General features: G+C 39.0%; 1 pseudogene; it reads right to left on the reverse strand.

Moving 5' to 3' along the window:
• Positions 1-4067: 4067 nt before the first annotated feature.
• On the reverse strand, positions 4068-5688 carry LOC127526336 (gastrula zinc finger protein XlCGF57.1-like; annotated as a pseudogene).
• Positions 5689-17576: the final 11888 nt, after the last annotated feature.

Consider the following 17576-nt stretch of genomic DNA (forward strand, 5'->3'; position numbering starts at 1 on the left):
AGTTCAAGTAAAAAGTCTCAAATAAATAAAATACCTAAGTAAAGATACAAATAAACGACCTGAAAATTCTACTCAAGCACAGTAACGAAGTTGTTTTATTTCTATTCTTCCCACCTCTGATCCATCGCATCATCGTTAACAAATGCTTTACCTTCATTCTGAGCACATTCTCTCTTCAAGTTTCTTCTTTTTACGTTTTTCATGCCATCTTAGGTATCAATGTGACTTTCGCTCCTGTTATTTTCCTCCTGACTCTCAGTCAGCCTTCCCATCATTCCTGGCGGTAGACGTCACTCATTGTGCGACACGACTGTCTGGTGATAATCACTGATTTTGAATTAATTACCCCACAAACACAAGCCAAAGCTTTCCTGCCACTGCAGTTGAGTTTTGTTTAAATCAAATGTTTAATTTGTAATCAGATACTGTAAGTGCTTCATGAAACACATGACGGGGCTTAGCTGGCTACACACAGACAGGTGATGTTCATACTCCACAAATATACTGAGGCTGAACTTGCAGCTTGGGGGCCCTTAGTGGCTTCGATGGCCCTCTGCTTCTGTGGAGACTTCATAGAGCAAGAAATGGCGCTGGATATTGTACACAATTATTATGATTTTCATCATTTGTAATGGCTCTAAATTATGTGTTTGCAGGAGGACAACTGATTAAAAATTCAATTGCAATTAATCTCTCAGTTCAAATTTGAAATCGAAAGTCACTTTGTATTAATTGCAATTTGTCATATTTCCTTCAAGCAAATTAATATTTTTCTTTAAAGCAGAAATAACTCAGGGATGACTTACTAATACAAAACAGTTTTAATAATCAGTTGCCTCTGTATATTAAATTATTTTGGTTTCTTTATTGAACAGTTTTGTGTAACAGAAACAAATGAACAAACAGTACAACACTAATTAGTGAACGGCTCAAAGTAGGATTAATTAATTAATACTTTTGAGCCACACAACAATGCAAATTAGTGGGAACTTTGATTGGTTTTGTCAATAATTCTGTCTTTAAAATGATATGAAGATGAAAAGTAAAACATTATTGCATTTCTACCTATTTATTTAGCCAGTTGCTTAAGCAGACTTCAGTTTATTTCCACCAATTATTTAAGTGATGATATCTCAGATACAAAAACAAAAGTTCACAAGCGACCAGTGCTGGGAAACGTCACTTAAATTAAATTCATTACATTGCTCATTACTTACAAAATCCTAATCTCCTCCAGTTCAGCGCGTTTCTTTTCTTCACTTGTCACGATGGGGGAAAAAACAAAGAGTCGTAGTAAAGCTGAACGCACACTGCATGTGTTACTGCCATGATGTGATTTAACTGATCGGTTACTTCACTGCATTTCTCAGTTTGCTATCTGCGCTCTGCTTGGAGCTCGTGATGGACAACACGTTACCTCTGGAAGGACAGGATCTCACATCCCAGTCCAAACGGTGAGATGGAATCCTCGTCTCTCACCAGCCTCGGCCGAGCACTTCAAGCTTAGTGCACTGAGCCCGTTGTCTGAAAGGCCGTAGCGGCGCCCACAGATGGGTGGTCTGCAGTGTGTGAGTTGGGGTTTGGCTGAATGTGCAGATGACAGCTCAGATGTTCTCTTCTACATCGATGTCCAGTGCACTAGAGATGAGGTTAGGCTCCTCCGCACACACTGCCTTGGCAATTTTGCTCTCGGATTGGTTGGTTTAGCTTTCAGCTCAAAGGACCGTGTAAAAGAGGGGTTTCATGGACCTCTGGAAAATGTGCTAATTCACAGGGTTTGGCCAACAGAAAGCCGAGTGCAGGAGTCACCGTCAGATGACTGGAGATGACAGACAGGTGATTGTAATTTATTCAAAGCAACAAATAATATACAACAATAAAGTAAACACACTGTAGGTAAACCAAGATAGTGGAATGCAAAGTCTCTCAGGAACAGGAAACCCCTTCTGGTCAAAAGGCGTGACTTTACTAAACGTTTTGACAATAATAATAATAATAAAAATAATATTTACTGACGCTGAGGAGACTTACAACATTTGAGACACAATTGCTGGCATTTCTTTTGCTTTTCCAGTATTAGCACAGACAGCTGAAGTGACCTCCTCATGGTGACACACTGCCAGTGCCTATCAGTCCTAACATATCAAATCCTTTTGAAATTCACTCTAACACAAGTCTTTGACAGGCGAACATTACTAGTACCTTAGAAAAGCTCTCGGAAAGAACATTGTGTGGGTGAAAAAAGAAATTCTACCTTTAGTTTAACATAACAACAGTTCAGTAATTAACAATTTAACACCAAAATAAAATGCAGGTATTTCAGAACATTTATATATTTGGGCTGGTATGCCATGACAAAGGGTAGACAGCCCCCGGTGTAGATCTTCTCCATCGAAGCCCACTTCTGGAGGTGGCACCCAGTCTGAATTCTTTTGTGGCCCAGAAGATTCCGAATTGTGAGAATTGTTGGCACATCCAATACTGCAATATGGGTAGCAAAGTGTATTGTCTTTTAATTTTTTTTGTATCTTTCAGTTATGAATTTTCCCAAAAGCAATTGTTTGTGTAAACTTAGTGTCATATTTGGAGTACGGATGATAATTAATGTGACTCCCCACAGACGGCAGGCACCCTCAGGCGATGGTGGATGCTGTACAGCAGCGTTTCTCTACCTTTAAGTATTTGCGAACCGAGTTTTCATAATAGTTTTAATCGCGGCCCCCTAACGTTTTTTTTTTTAAATGAGCCCACTAATACCAATTTGTTCTTTTTAAATTAATGATATATCACAGATGCATATTTTATTATACCTACTTAACTTTTATCGACATTTATCTAACTCTATATTTATTTTTCTAGTATCAGAATGTAGTTTAAGTTAATTTGTTTTGGTTTCAATAGATGTATTTCTCATATTTTTGATTCTTGTTTTCTTTTTTCACATCTTTGCGCCCCCCTTTTTGTTACTTCGCGCCCCACAGCTTGAGAACCACTGCAGTACAAGTAAGTCTGCTCTCTCCAAGCTTTTTCTAATTTTATTGTATTTATTTGACATGTATATCATTTGGTAATTCTCAAGTATTAAATAAGTTGTGTGCCCCCCCCCCCGCCCGAGTTCTTATATACAGTTCTGTATGTTTTAGTATTAAAAGCAATCAAACAAAAACAAAATAAAATGTAAAAAAGCATTCTTCTTTTAGTGCACTGCCACAGTGTTAAAACATAATTCGGCGTGGTGTACAGCATGATCATGTGTATATTTTGGATTTTAATTTTATTTTACATTTTATTTTATTGATTTTGTATTAATAGTTTGTGTTTATAATTATTAGTAGTTCATTTATTATGTAATAAGCATTGGCGAGAAGCTGTTTGTTCTTTTTTTGTCAAGGTATTTTTTTTTTTATTTTTTGTTATATTAAAATAGTAAAATATATAATATTATAAAGCTGAATTATTATTTATTGTGTGAGGCTATGTATATTGTAAAGTGTTTTTTTTTTCTGATGAAATGTGTATAATATATTGTAAATAGTTCTATATGTAATACGTATGTTATGAAAATACAGCTAGGCACATGGTGGAGGCTGTAGGGGCTTTGGTGAGAAGCCGTTTGTGACGCCCTGTTCTTTATTTTGTTTCTAGAAAAGGAAAAAGGATATAAACTTCTATGTCTCCTCCATGTTGATTTGTTTTTGACACAACACTAAGTAGGATGGATTTGAGTCGTTACATGTGCTTACTGTCCAGGCAGGAGTGGACCTCACTCTTTAGTCAGGACAGTTCAGTTGCACTTCTCTCCTGTGTGAATTCTGGTGCGTCTCTGAAGTGTACTGCTCTCACAGATTTATTTGCCACATTCCAAACAGCAATATGGCTTCTCTTTGAGATTAATTTCTCAACAATAGTTTAGTTTGCTTACTTTTCAGGACACGACAACCTCACTCTTGAGTCCTGAAGGGTTCTTGTTTTTGCTGCACTGATTTTTGAACTGCTACCCTTTTTATTCTGTTGTGAACTCTTGTGTGTTTCTGCAGACTGACTATCTGTGAAAACTATTAACCACCTTAATTACAGCAGTATGGCTTCTCTCCAGTATGAACTCTTGTGTGTTTCTGAAGATCGACTTTTTGTGAAAACTGTTTACCACATTCATTACAGCAATATGGCTTCTCTCCAGTGTGAACTCTCGTGTGTATCTGAAGAAGGTCTTTTCGTGAAAACTGCTTTCCACATTGATTACAGCAATATGGCTTCTCTCCAGTATGAACTCTAGTGTGGTCCTTCAGACTGCTTATACGTGAAAACTGTTTACCACATTCATTACAGCAATATGGCTTCTCTCCAGTGTGAACGTTAGTGTGTTTCTGTAGACTGCCCATCTCTGAAAACTGTTTACCACATTCATTACAGCAATATGGCTTCTCTCCGGTGTGAACTCTAGTGTGTATCTGAAGATTGCCTTTATGTGAAAACTGTTTACCACATTCATTACAGCAATATGGCTTCTCTTCTGTGTGAACTCTCATATGTATCTCAAGATGGCCTTTTTGTGAAAACTGTTTACCACATTCATTACAGCAATATGGCTTCTCTCCAGTGTGAACTCTCGTGTGTTTCTGAAGATCGCCTTTTTGTGAAAACTGTTTACCACATTCATTATAGCAATATGGCTTCTCTCCAGTGTGAACTTTACTGTGTCTCTGTAGACTGCCCATCTCTGAAAACTGCTTTCCACATTGATTACAGCAATACGGCTTCTCTCCAGTATGAACTCTAGTGTGGTCCTTCAGACTGCTTATAAGTGAAAACTGTTTACCACATTCATTACAGCAATACGGCTTCTCTCCAGTGTGAACTTTAGTGTGTCTCTGTAGACTGCCCATCTCTGAAAACTGTTTACCACATTCATTACAGCAATATGGCTTCTCTCCGGTATGAACTCTAGTGTGTATCTGAAGATTGCCTTTTGATGAAAACTGTTTACCACATTCATTACAGCAATACGGCTTCTCTCCGGTGTGAACTCTCGTGTGTTTCTGAAGATTGCCTTTATGTGAAAACTGTTTCCCACATTCATTACAGCAATATGGCTTCTCTCCGGTATGAACTCTAGTGTGTATCTGAAGATGGCCTTTAGATGAAAACTGTTTACCACATTCATTACAGCAATACGGCTTCTCTCCGGTGTGAACTCTCGTGTGTTTCTGAAGATTGCCTTTATGTGAAAACTGTTTCCCACATTCATTACAGCAATATGGCTTCTATCCGGTGTGAACTCTCGCGTGTTTCTGAAGATTGCCTATTTGTGAAAACTGTTTACCACATTCAGTACAGCAATATGTCTTCTCTCCAGTGTGAACTCTCGTGTGTTTCTGAAGAGCACTCCTGTTACAAAATTCTCTGCCACATTCCAGACTGCAGTGATCTTTCTTTTCTGTGTAAAATTTAAAACAAAAAGGAAAATAATAATAAAAAAAAGGTTATTTTCAATTTGCTGCCTCATTATCAACATTAACTCACATTAAATACATGACGGCTGAAATTAGGAACAACCTTTGATCAGCATAAGCAATTATAAAACTTTTGTTGTACTTGGAAAACACACTTAATTTGTTAATTTTACATTCTCTATTATAACTACTCACCAGGGCCACATGTATAAAACTTCCTTATGCTCGGCCACATATATGAAAGCTGTTTCTTATGCAAAAGTTAGGATTTATAAAACTAGAACTTGCCATTTAAATTGGCTCAAAGTTCCCTCAAGTTTTGAGCATTTGTAAGTCCCATGCAGACTTTATTTGTGTTGGCATTTTAGCAACTTCAGGTGGTAAAACGAAGAACTGAATAGAAAATCTCATTTCAGTACACATTTCACATTCTGATGTTTGACAGGCTACACAAGAAGTGAGTTTTGATGTATCACAATGACTTTTTGGCTCATGATGATGACTTAGCTGATTTAGACTCCCTACTGTCATCCTCTTTGAAGTGTGTGCTGAACTGCAGCCTTCATTACAGAGACCACCATACAGAAATCACACAATCCCAGTTCTCTTACAGGTCTTAACAGCTGTGTGTTATTTGACGATGGCGGCTTTTCAGTGTGAACTGCCTGACTAGTGAGGAATCCCTCAGTCACCCTGTGCTACGTAATGCCATCTGTATGGGATGGTATACTTAAGACAGTAGAGAGATACATGCAATATCGTTACCATCAGGGTATGCAAGTCGTGATCAAAATGAAATCTGCAGCAACGTCTACTGTCTTCAGCAGTGGTGGTCTGACTTGGCCTACAAGTCCCTTTGTGATTACTGAGCTCACCAGTGTGTTCTTTCTTGTTATTGATATCCCAGACAGTTGAATTGGGTAATCTTAAGGTTTTCCGATCTCTCTAATGATTTCATTATTGTTTTCCAGCTTCTTTGACTTTCATTGGCACAGCTCTTGCCCTTATGTTGAACAATGGCAACTACAGAGACCAAAGGAAGTCTGTAGGTAGGAGTAAGCTGAGGTGTCTTAGGCCTGCAAGACTAAAGCAATGAAACACACCTGAGGAATCACAAACACCTCTGGCACCAATTGTCCCAAACATTACGGTGCCCTGAAATGGGAGGACATTTTCAGAAGAAGTGCTGTCATTTCTACAAGGTGTGACTGAAATGTTTGCAAATCCCCTTAAATGAAAATCAGTAATTTGTACTTTATGAATTAAATAATTCAGATGTAATTAATTTAAATGGTGGATTAAAGGAGTAAATGCAAGAAGAATGTTTCTTTGTCTCCACAATTATGGAGGGTACTATATAAAACAGAATGCCACACCAACTATGAAAAGTGCACCTTCAATAATTAGAATGTGTCCTGACATTTATCCACACTTGAGCTACAACCACTTGACACCAAAACAAACAACAAAATGTCTTCTTTCATTCACCAAAGCAAAAGAGAGCAATGGATGAGTGACGCCTCAGTGCACAGGCCTACAGAACTGCAGTGACCTCGGAGAAAAAATAGAAGATGAGAAAACCGAGGAAGAGCACAGCTGTTGGTGTTTCAGCTCTACAGGGGAGTGGCAGGTGACACCAGGACTGGTAACCTTTGTGACATGCTGGTGACATTTATACTCACCATTATAATGTTTAAGGGTATCTACTATCAGGACTTACTTATGTTGAGTAAGCTAAAATTTGCCAGGTTTTACTGTCTATTTGATCCAATGTGTGTTCATGTATGGAATTATTATCTCTGTTATGGCTTTAAACATCAAGCAGTCCAAGCCTGCACTCAATGAAGAGCGCTATAAAGAAGAAATACAACTGAATTAAACAGTAGTGTTACACAAATTAATTGGCCTTGAATTAAAATTGCCCAGTTGTAGATGTTTATTGTGAAATCAGCTTGTAGTTGGTTGACTGGTCTACTGATTTCATGACATGGAATATGTTAAGCTGAGGACACGCGCAGCACTGACAGAGTGCACAGAGTGGAAACTGATGAAGAAAATAACTGCTGTGTGGAAATATCTTAAAGCATCTGAAATGTGATAGGAATTTTATATATAAAGTTTAAAATGAAAAAGTTAGTTGTTAGTTGTGGTGTATTTAAAGCAAAGACACTTCCTGCAACTAATTTGATGGGAAACGTTTAGGCACAACACTCGGCTGAGCGCATCGACTTTGAACAATGCAGTGAAAGCAGGAAAACCGCAAAGGAAACAAATGTGTCTTAGCTGTCAATAATAGCACTGACTGAAAAGAACCAGACATATGATCAGGACAGGACAAAAAAAATCAGAGTATCCCTCAAAAATAATTATAATTTATCAATTTAGATACACCACCATTTTGTATAGTAGAAAGTTTAGGATTCCATCATTTAAGTCCTATAACATGTATGCACGATATACACTCGCGAGAGGATGGTTCTTTTCAGATGTAGCAGTACCAAGATGAACACTTTCATGACATCTCATATACAGTGACATGCAAATGTGTGGGGACTCCCCTGATGAAAATAACTCTTACTGTGAATAGTTAAGTCAATAGCAGATTAATTGATATCCAAAAGCCATAAAGTTAAAGATAAAAACTTTCTTTTCTGCATTTTAAACAAGACTTGTGTCTTATTTTTGATTTGTAGAGTGAAAAAAAGGAGGAGTACCCCTGAAATGTTTGTGCACTCCAAGAGATTGGAGGTCTCTGATATCTTTTTTCCCCCAAGACGTCAGACCCTAATTAGCTCCTTAGGGCTTTGGTTCGTTTACAATCATCATTATGAATGGCCAGGTGATGCAAAATTCAAAGCTGTATAAATTCTCAGATTCCTCAAACCTTTCCCAGCAATCAGCAGCCATGGGCTCCTCTAAGCAGCTGTCTAACACTCTGAGGAATAAAATAATTTATAGTCACAAAGCAGGAAAAGATGTCAAAGAGTTTTCAAGTAGCCACCGCCTCAGTTGGTAACATTATTAAGAGATGGCAGTTAACAGCAATGGTGGAAATCAAGTTGAGGTCAGGAAGACCAAGACAACTTTCCAAGACAACTGCTCATAGCATTGCTAGAATGGCAAATCTAAACCCCTGTGTCTTAAAGCTTCCTGGTGGTCTTTTATAGTCAGACTCTGGAGTGGTGATGCACTATTCTACTGTGCAGCAACACCACCAGAAATATGACCTCCAAGGAAGAGCCATCAAAATAAAAAATGTCCTGTGTCCTCACCACAAAATTCAAAGGTTGAAGATGAACATCTAAACAAGCCTGATGCATTTTGGAATCAAACCATGTGAACTGATGAAGTCAAAAAATTATTTTTTGGCCAAATGTGCAAAGGTGTGTTTGGAGGAAAAGGGCACAGAATTACATGACAAGAAAACGTCTCTGACTGTTAAGGATGGGAGAAGATCAATCACGTTTCAGGCTTGTGTTGAAGCCAGGAGCACCAGGTACTGTTCACCGGTAGAGGGAAGAATGGATTCAATTAAATATTAGAAAATTCTGAAGCAAACATCACACCATCTATAAAGGCTAAAAATGAAAAGAGTATGGCTTCTACAAAAGGATAATGATCAGAACTGCACCCCAGAATTCACAATGGACTCCTCAAGAGGCCCAAGCTTAAGGTTTTGTCATTGCTCTCTGTTCCTTGATCTGAACATTAACAGCAATCTGTAGTGTGACAGACTGCCTGGGCCCATTCCCAGCAGGGATGCCTTCAGCACAGAAAGACAGGGAGAGAGGGCTTATTCTGGATACTGTGTCCCCCAGACTGAAAACTGGAACGCCCCCTTGGCTTGCAAGAGGGCCACGGGTTTGGGGCATGGAAGCTCAACCTTGTTGGGGCCCATTGCCACCACCAGGAGGTGCCTTGATGTTTACTGGGCCCTGTTTAGCAGCACTTCTGCCATACCAGGCCTCATGTATAAATGGTGTGTATGCAGAAAAATGTTGCATACTCCCGTTTTCACGCTCACATCATGATGTATAAAAACTAAACTTGGTGTAAAGCCATGCACATTTTCATGGCAGCTAAATCCTTGGCATACGCAAGTTCCCCGCTTGGTTTTGCAAACTGGCGGCACCCAGCGTCAATGTAGTGCTTTTGTTCCAGTGTGGTTTCCCTTTTTTTTTTTAGATCCACATCCAAGATGCAGCTTTATCAAATACACAGAAATTAACCACATATTGTTATTTAATTTAAGGAATCTGATTGTAATTAACCTGTAACTAAATAGTGGTTTACGGAATGGCCAAACTATTCCAAATACCACAGTAGCTTTAGCGTTGTTACTCTCAAGTATTCATCCCACTGTATCTGAGTGTGGAATCACAGCTCTACAGCAGCTGATCAGAAAGAGTGGTGACTCCAAATTGACCTGATGTGACTGTGGGAGATGGAAGAGCCCAAGATCATCTCCAAGTGAAGATTTCACACCACTGCCAACTTGTCCAGGCCATGCTGCACCAGCAAGTTCAGGCTGAGAACAGAACAAAAGATGCTGAAAGAAGACCCTGAGACCCTCTGACTGTCATCATGGCTCGTACAGGTAGCTCTTGTCACTGTTAACGTCAAAGTGCACGAGATTACAATTAGAAAGATGAGGCACATATTAGGTGTGCACTGGCTTGAGCAAATTCACTCTTATTTAGTGCACAGGGGTGAGGATTTTATTCTTACTTATTTATTTTGTTTTGTGGACATTTCTGCCTTAACTGCCACACAATTTAAGAAATATACCTGTCTTTAACAAAATATGACTTTTGATATTCTCATTAAATGAAATGCGCTGTTGGCCTAACATACGTCACAGCTTCAGTCAAAGCTTCATGATGTTCAAGTCATGCGCTCAACACTACAGCTTTTTCCTTATTCACCCAAGTTTTTCTAATTTATAATTTATTAGGTAACCTATTGTTTGTTATCATGCACCTGAGCAGGTGGTCTTTAACCAAGTTCAATTAACTGTGTTTTCAACTCTCATTTCAATCTTCTAAAAACATCAATGCACCCGCCGTTAGAATTTATAAATGCTCTCTTTCTTTTATATTTAATCACATTACTCACTTATTCCAACACTCCCAGGTGACTCTTCTCCTTCTCTCCCATTTCCCTCAGTGATTTTCTCTTCAGACTCCGATAACTCTGATTTCAGCTCTGTAGAATTCTCCTGTGTAACCAGTCGTCCCGTATTAGTGGACCAGGGCTGTAACCTGGATGGAGATTCTTCACAGGCATCTTGCTTGAAAATATCCTCAGTTTCATGCTTTTGAAGTTCAAGACCAACAGAGAAATCATTCAAATCCTCAGCTTTAATGGCAGCAGTCACCCCCTTGCACTCCTCCTCCTCTTTAAAAGCTGAAATTCTTTCTTCGTGATCCTCCAGCTTCACACACACATCCTCTGGTGTGAGCCACTCACAGTCCTCTTCTTTAATGTCCACCATTTTCTCATTCACACCATCTTCTTTGGCAGAGGCCATGCTCTGTGGGAAACTCTTCTCTCTCTTTAAGTGTCTGCCCTTCTGTTCTCAGATTCACTTCTCAGATTGACAGCCCTGAGCTGGAGGTCATTAGACACCTCAGTGTATGGCCATATGAAATGGGAAGGCCCTGAGAAAATAAAAGTGGTAGAATTAACTTCATAAAGTCAGTAAAAATAATGATCACACTTCAGGGTCACAGTGCCCTCCATGAGGTTTGGGTCAAAGACACATTTTCCTTGATTTCCTTCTCTGCCTCACAGTTTAAAATCACAAATCAAACAATTCAGATGTGATCAAAATGCATTGCAGACCTTCATTAAAGGGGATTTGCATACATTTCAGTCCCACCATGTAGATATGACAACACTTTATCTACACGGCTCCATCATGTTTGGACACAGCAATGGCCGGTCTATTAAAGCCATCATATTTAGGGCTTTGTTGGATATCCTCGCTGGACTTGAACTGCGCATCGGGAGCTTCATTCTGTTAAGTTGTTATATTCCATATCTTATATATGTGCTCCTATTTGTGAGATTACGGGACTGCATTCCGACTTGGAGTAGGACATTCAGGATTGAAGGAGAGTGGGTTTGTAGGAGGTTACTCATGACGGGTGTGTTTTAGGGGAGAGAATAAAAAGTGTGATGCTAACATCAAAGGTGTTGTGTTGTTATTAAAGTTTAACATTTGTAGTAGAGGATGGCTGTTAATTATAGAATCCTGCCTACCTTTGACAAGAGAAAGGCATACGAGAGCTGGAAAGTGAAGATTTAATATGGACACGGGTTACTGAGCTTAGAAATAAAAAACACGTACTTGGGGTTGGACTGTCGCTTACAGGGACATCATTGAGATGTCAATTTGAGCAGAAGACCTGAACAAAGATGAAGATGCGACTATTCTGATAGAAAGGTTTGATGTCGTGTTTAAAGGAGAAAAAGGATTGTATCTATGAGGCAAATTCAGATTTTACAGAGTTAAAAGGGCGAGTGCAGTTTCTATGGTGGATTATATCATCATTTTGGAGCAGACATACTCCTGATGGGTAATTCCATGTCAAATCATCACACTTTTGGACCTCATCATCACAGATTTTAACAAAAAAGAATTTTTCTGGAGATGTTTATGACATTATAGGGTGGCATTAGAGAAAAATTAGCAAATTTTAAAATATAAGTTTTCATGCTATTCAAACTTTAACATTATAAATCACTCATAACATGGTCATTTGTTCAGTTTGGGGATAGCATTGTATTTTCACAAACTGCAGAGCTGGAAAAGAGCTTTAAAATGGCATGAAAACCTTTTCTGTCCACTTATATTTAGGTAGCAATAGCCAGTCAAAGTCCTAATCCAGCGCAGTGTTCATACTTTGTGATCTTAAATCTCCTTATTATTGTTGATCCAAGACAAGTGCAATTTCAGTTCCATGGGTCACTCAGATGACCAATTCAGCAGGCCAAGTCTCTTTAAAATCTGTGACGATGAGGTCCCCAAGTGTGATGATGTGACATGGAGTGACCTGCATGTGTAGATATAACATGGCTGTCCCTGATGCTGTGCGAGCTTTTAAGCTGTTGGACACAGCGTGTTTAGATACAAACCAAAGGCAGCTGGCATTAACAGCATGGACGGAACTTACTTTTGCTTCAATGGAATTGGCGCTAATGACAATATTTGGATAAAAGTAAAGTCCGGTAACAATGGGCATTACTGTCACACTATAAACTGATATTCATCCACCTACTGAGGATAAAAGTGCAGGAAAACTGGAGGCTTAGAAAATGTCTGTGTGGTCTCACAGTCACAGCACTTCACTGATACAATAAAGTAAAGGAGATGACGTTGAAGACAGGAGGAGAAGTTTCACAAGTGGATACCACAGTTTATTACTGGCTGGATGAAGATGGCATCATGACTGGAATACCTGCATGCCATGTTGATGATTTTATATGGGTAGGGCCCTATGATTTCTGCAATGTGGAAAACACAGACGGAATCACGGAATTAACACATCAAAATAGATTTTAGATTTAAAAATGGAAATGTGCAGAATTTACAGACTGAAGGGGTGACTGCTACAAAATTTTCCCAATATATTAAAACGATTGAATACTCTGTAGTTCTATTAGTCAGATACTATTTTGTAGTTTGTTGTTTTTCAAGCAAATGCAACTCTTTGTAGAAATTCAGTCGCACCTCTATTGGTTTGTGTACGTCTTTCCTGTATGTTTTCTTGTTAAAGGCATGTGAATTAGATAGCTCCATGAGACAGAAATGTCAAAGCGAGCAGAATCAGATACCCCAAACGTCAAATAAACTAAGAAACATGAGCTTAACTGCAAAATTAAAGGGCACAATAATATCCCGGCGACTTTTACGAATCTGGACGATGACTTTTCTGCAAGTTTTGCCAGCACACCATAGACTAGACACGAGAAGATACTTGCATTGACCACATCAAATCTAAAACCTATCTCAAGAACAAGGAGAAATTAAGATCAATAGGTGTTCACATTCAGGTAAGAGTAGAGGAAACGACAAAATCGTCAGATGCAAGTCGCCAGTTTGTGGAGGATTTTGTGGCCTTCTGTGCGGAGTCTGACATACTGCTTGAAAAAAATGATGAAGATACGTCCTTTCTTTATTAAGCATTGTAAACAGGGAGGCGCACTGCCAGAAACTGAGAGCAGTCTTCATCAAACTCATTGGCCCATGTCTTTGAACAAAATATGGAGGCCGTTCTTCGAAAGACACGTGGCAAGAAAATTTATGTTGTAGTTGACTACATCACCGATACCCGAGAACACTGTGTCCTCAACATAGTGATAGGCGAGTAAAGATTCAGCTGTATGGTAATTATTTTATTTATGTAAGCAGGTCTAATTGTATGAGATGTATTTACTGTAAATCATGTAACAAATTAAATTATATTTATCCGTTATTAACAGTCTTTGACATAGTAAACTGTTATTATTATATGGCACTGGTTGTTAACGGGTTCCCTTTTATAAATTAACAACGATGTTTCTGATTAAATAAACGTTTCGCCTGGCGGTGACGAGTAACGCGAGCGCCACATTTGACTCTTCTGTTAAAAACTCGGCCCTACAAACGTGAGCAGAAGAGCAGGCGTCTCCTCAGATGCAACAAGCCCTTAAAATCGGGTCTTTCTTTCTTTATTTCTATTTAATTCCCTGATTTAGCGTCTTCCAGATGAGTTTGCTTTGTAATTAATTATTTTAAGATATACAGTAGATGAAGCTACAGATATAATAATGCACGTTTTTAATCAGTAAATATTTAAGGTTTAAGAAACACGAGTAATAATTCATATAATTACAATTTCAGGCCCTGAAGATCAGGACTTTCTGTCAGATGTTCTCTTTATGGAGAGCTGTAAACTTCTCCACCTTTTCACAGGCAGTAGCACTTCAGTTCCATCACAACAACCAGCTGAATCTTCATGACATTTGAGGAGAGCTGACAGACAATGCACCACACTGTCTGAAAGTAGACCAGAACATTTTCAAAGGGGTTACTCCTAACAGGGTGTCATGGCATCGGTTCGGTGGGAGAAACCTGGCAGCACTGTGTCACTAGTGATGGGGGAAAATCTGCTTTCTTCAAGAAGCCTGCCGGGAAAAGGAGACGGGCAACCTTCTAGTTAGTGAAGGAGATTGTGTTGACCAAGGGAGGCAGGAATCCCGAGGTGGAACAGCAGGTTCAAATCAGGATGGCACCACGCTGAACATGTCCACCTCTACAAAAAGGTCTCTCTGGCTGAGAACACATCAGCTCAGGCTGTAACAAATATCCTAGATTACCTCATGTAAAATGTGGTGGAGGAGCAATAAAGGAATAGGAAGACCATTTGGCAAATTTAATGTAACATTCAGAAGAAGTTGTGGAAAATCAAAATACTGAACATCATAATATTGGCTTTTATAAATTGATTTTTCTTAAATATAAAGCTAAAAATTCAATATATTGCTCTGCCTTGTAGGTGGATGATGCTCTAGACGTCTGCCAACATCAAACTCTAGAGGTCCTCCACTCCTTCCCACTTAACCCAAATGAATAAAAGTCAAGTAGACGCAGTTAAACAAGGCGAGTTATTACTGGTATCACCAAAAACACAAATAACATACTGGAATAGAAAGACAATCCTCCAGCAATAAACCTGAAATCAAACATTAGCAGCTCCATTCTGACTCCACATCCTACAATGAAGTTTGATTATGATGCGAGTCTCCGACTAGAAGCTCTAAGAGCTCGTCTCCTAATCTCCATTTATCTTTGGCTCTCTAGTTTACATGTGGTGCTTCTGACCTGCATGGTGTTCTTTATCATGAATGATGGGAGCCATCCAGTCCACCTTTTTATTATTGCTGTGTTTGTAGAAATAATGGCATTGAGAAACACCTTCAGGCTTTGGGGTATCAGATGGAAAATGTTCAGTTTAACCCCTTAACCGCCCTCTGCCGGATATATCCGGCACCGTTGTTTTATTGCTAACGCCATACTGCCGGAATTATCCGGCACATTTGCCTGTGGTTATATGAATGCCTGGCAAGTAGTATAACTGACGGTTTGGCGTGGGTATTATTACTACGTTGTATTTCGACAAGTCTGTGGTTGTTTTGGCCGGTCATGTGACGTGATTCGCATGTAACAGCTGTGAATATGGCGAAACGTAAACTGACTTCAAGTGAGGCTTTGCAGGCGATTTTGGACAGTTCTGATCATGATTGTAGCAGTTCTGAAGAAGATTTTAGTGACAGTGATGAGCAGCAACGTGCGCTGCATGATATTGTGAATGAAGACGCATCGGATGACGGCGCTGAGTGGGTGTATCCCCAGCATCTCACCTGGGCTGCTGCCCGTGGTGAACTACCTTTTCTGCATTCGTTTGAGGGAACATGTGGCTTTATTGTTGATGTAAACAATTACACTGCTGAGCAGTTTTATGAGCTGTTTGTGACACCTGATTTGATCAGACATTTTGTTCATCAGACAAATCTGTATGCAGCACAGTTTATTGAGAAAAATCCCAATTTACCTCCACATTCCCCGTGTTCGTGCTTGGTTGACACTGATGAAAACGAATGAAAAAATTCATTGGGATTTTGATGTTGATGGAATAATCAGAAAACCAGTGATTGAGATGTACTGGTCTACAGATCCTATGTATGCATCACCTATTTTTGCAGCTGTCATGACACGTAACCGATTCTCTTTGCTGCTGAAATTCTTTCATTTGAATGACAACAGAAACGAGCCAGATAAGAAAGATCCAAACCGCGACCACATGTTCAAGCTACGTCCTTTGATTGATCATTTATTTGAAGCATTTCAGTTGCCCTACATGCCAGGACCGTCAGTTGCAGTTGATGAAGTTTATTGTCGTGGAAGAGCCGCTTACAGTTTCGACAGTATCTACCATTGAAAAGGGCACGGTTTGGTATCAAGATGTTTTGCTTAGCTGAGAATTCAGGTTACATTATAGATTTTGTGTATACACTGGCAAAGAGGATCCTATGAGTAGTATTTCAGCAGTGTTGCCAGATGAATGTAAGGACTTTGGACTTTCAGAAAAACGCTGTCATGTCTGTTCAAAGAAGGGTCAGCGTAGAGACGTCAAGACCTTCTGCTCAAAGTGTCCCAGCAATCCAGGACTTTGTGCAGTTCCCTGCTGGCCTGTGGCACAGCAAACTCAAATACTGGGAATGAAACTATGATTGACTAAACTACTTTTGACTTTTGAATTACTTTTGACTGTTCCGTTTTTGTAGTTGACAATAAATCCAGAAGCCTGAGAAGGTACATTTTGTGTTTTATTATGTGTTTGCCCATTTCTAAACTTGCACAACATTTAGTGGTCAATACTGGAATAAATGTAAAAAATGTAAAAAAAAATGTAAAAAAGTAAAAAAACAATTGTTCAGATTTCGCCTGGCGTGGGGAATATTTAGGTTGGCGGTTAAAGGGTTAGCGAAGGAAAAAAAAAACAACTGTAAAATGTAAAACAGTAAACCAGTGTGTCAGTACCACTGAAGCACTGAAATGACACGCACGGACCAGAATGATATTATTATTATATTGTTAACCCATAAAAATTATTTTTCTGTAACAAAATGGTAAGCACAGCACAGAAAAACAAGATATGACATCAGAAAGGAAATCGTATTCTACCTTCCATTTAGTACACCAAGCTATTAAAGAATAGTTGCTGTTTGCTGACCGTGTCTGGTTTGCTCTGATACACTGTCACGTGGTTACCAAGAATATATATTCTTTAAACAGCCACCTTACATTAAATTAACTCAGAATTAGAGGTATTTGTTTATGTAGCTGTTTCTTCAATATTACTTTAAATTAATATGCTTCTGATGTAAAATACATTTGTGGGTTTCCATTTTAGGATGCAGAACTTAAAACAGTTTGTTTTTTTGCTTGATTTCTAAATTTGCATACTGTTACGATATTTGCATAAGGACACGCCCCCTTTAACATAGTGCTCCAGGTGATTTGTAAAAAAAAAAAAAAATACTTAAACAGAGTCAGCAGAATGACATCCCATAAAC

The sequence above is a fragment of the Erpetoichthys calabaricus genome, assembly GCF_900747795.2.
Source record: "Erpetoichthys calabaricus chromosome 1 unlocalized genomic scaffold, fErpCal1.3 SUPER_1_unloc_12, whole genome shotgun sequence".
Lineage (NCBI taxonomy): Eukaryota > Metazoa > Chordata > Cladistia > Polypteriformes > Polypteridae > Erpetoichthys > Erpetoichthys calabaricus.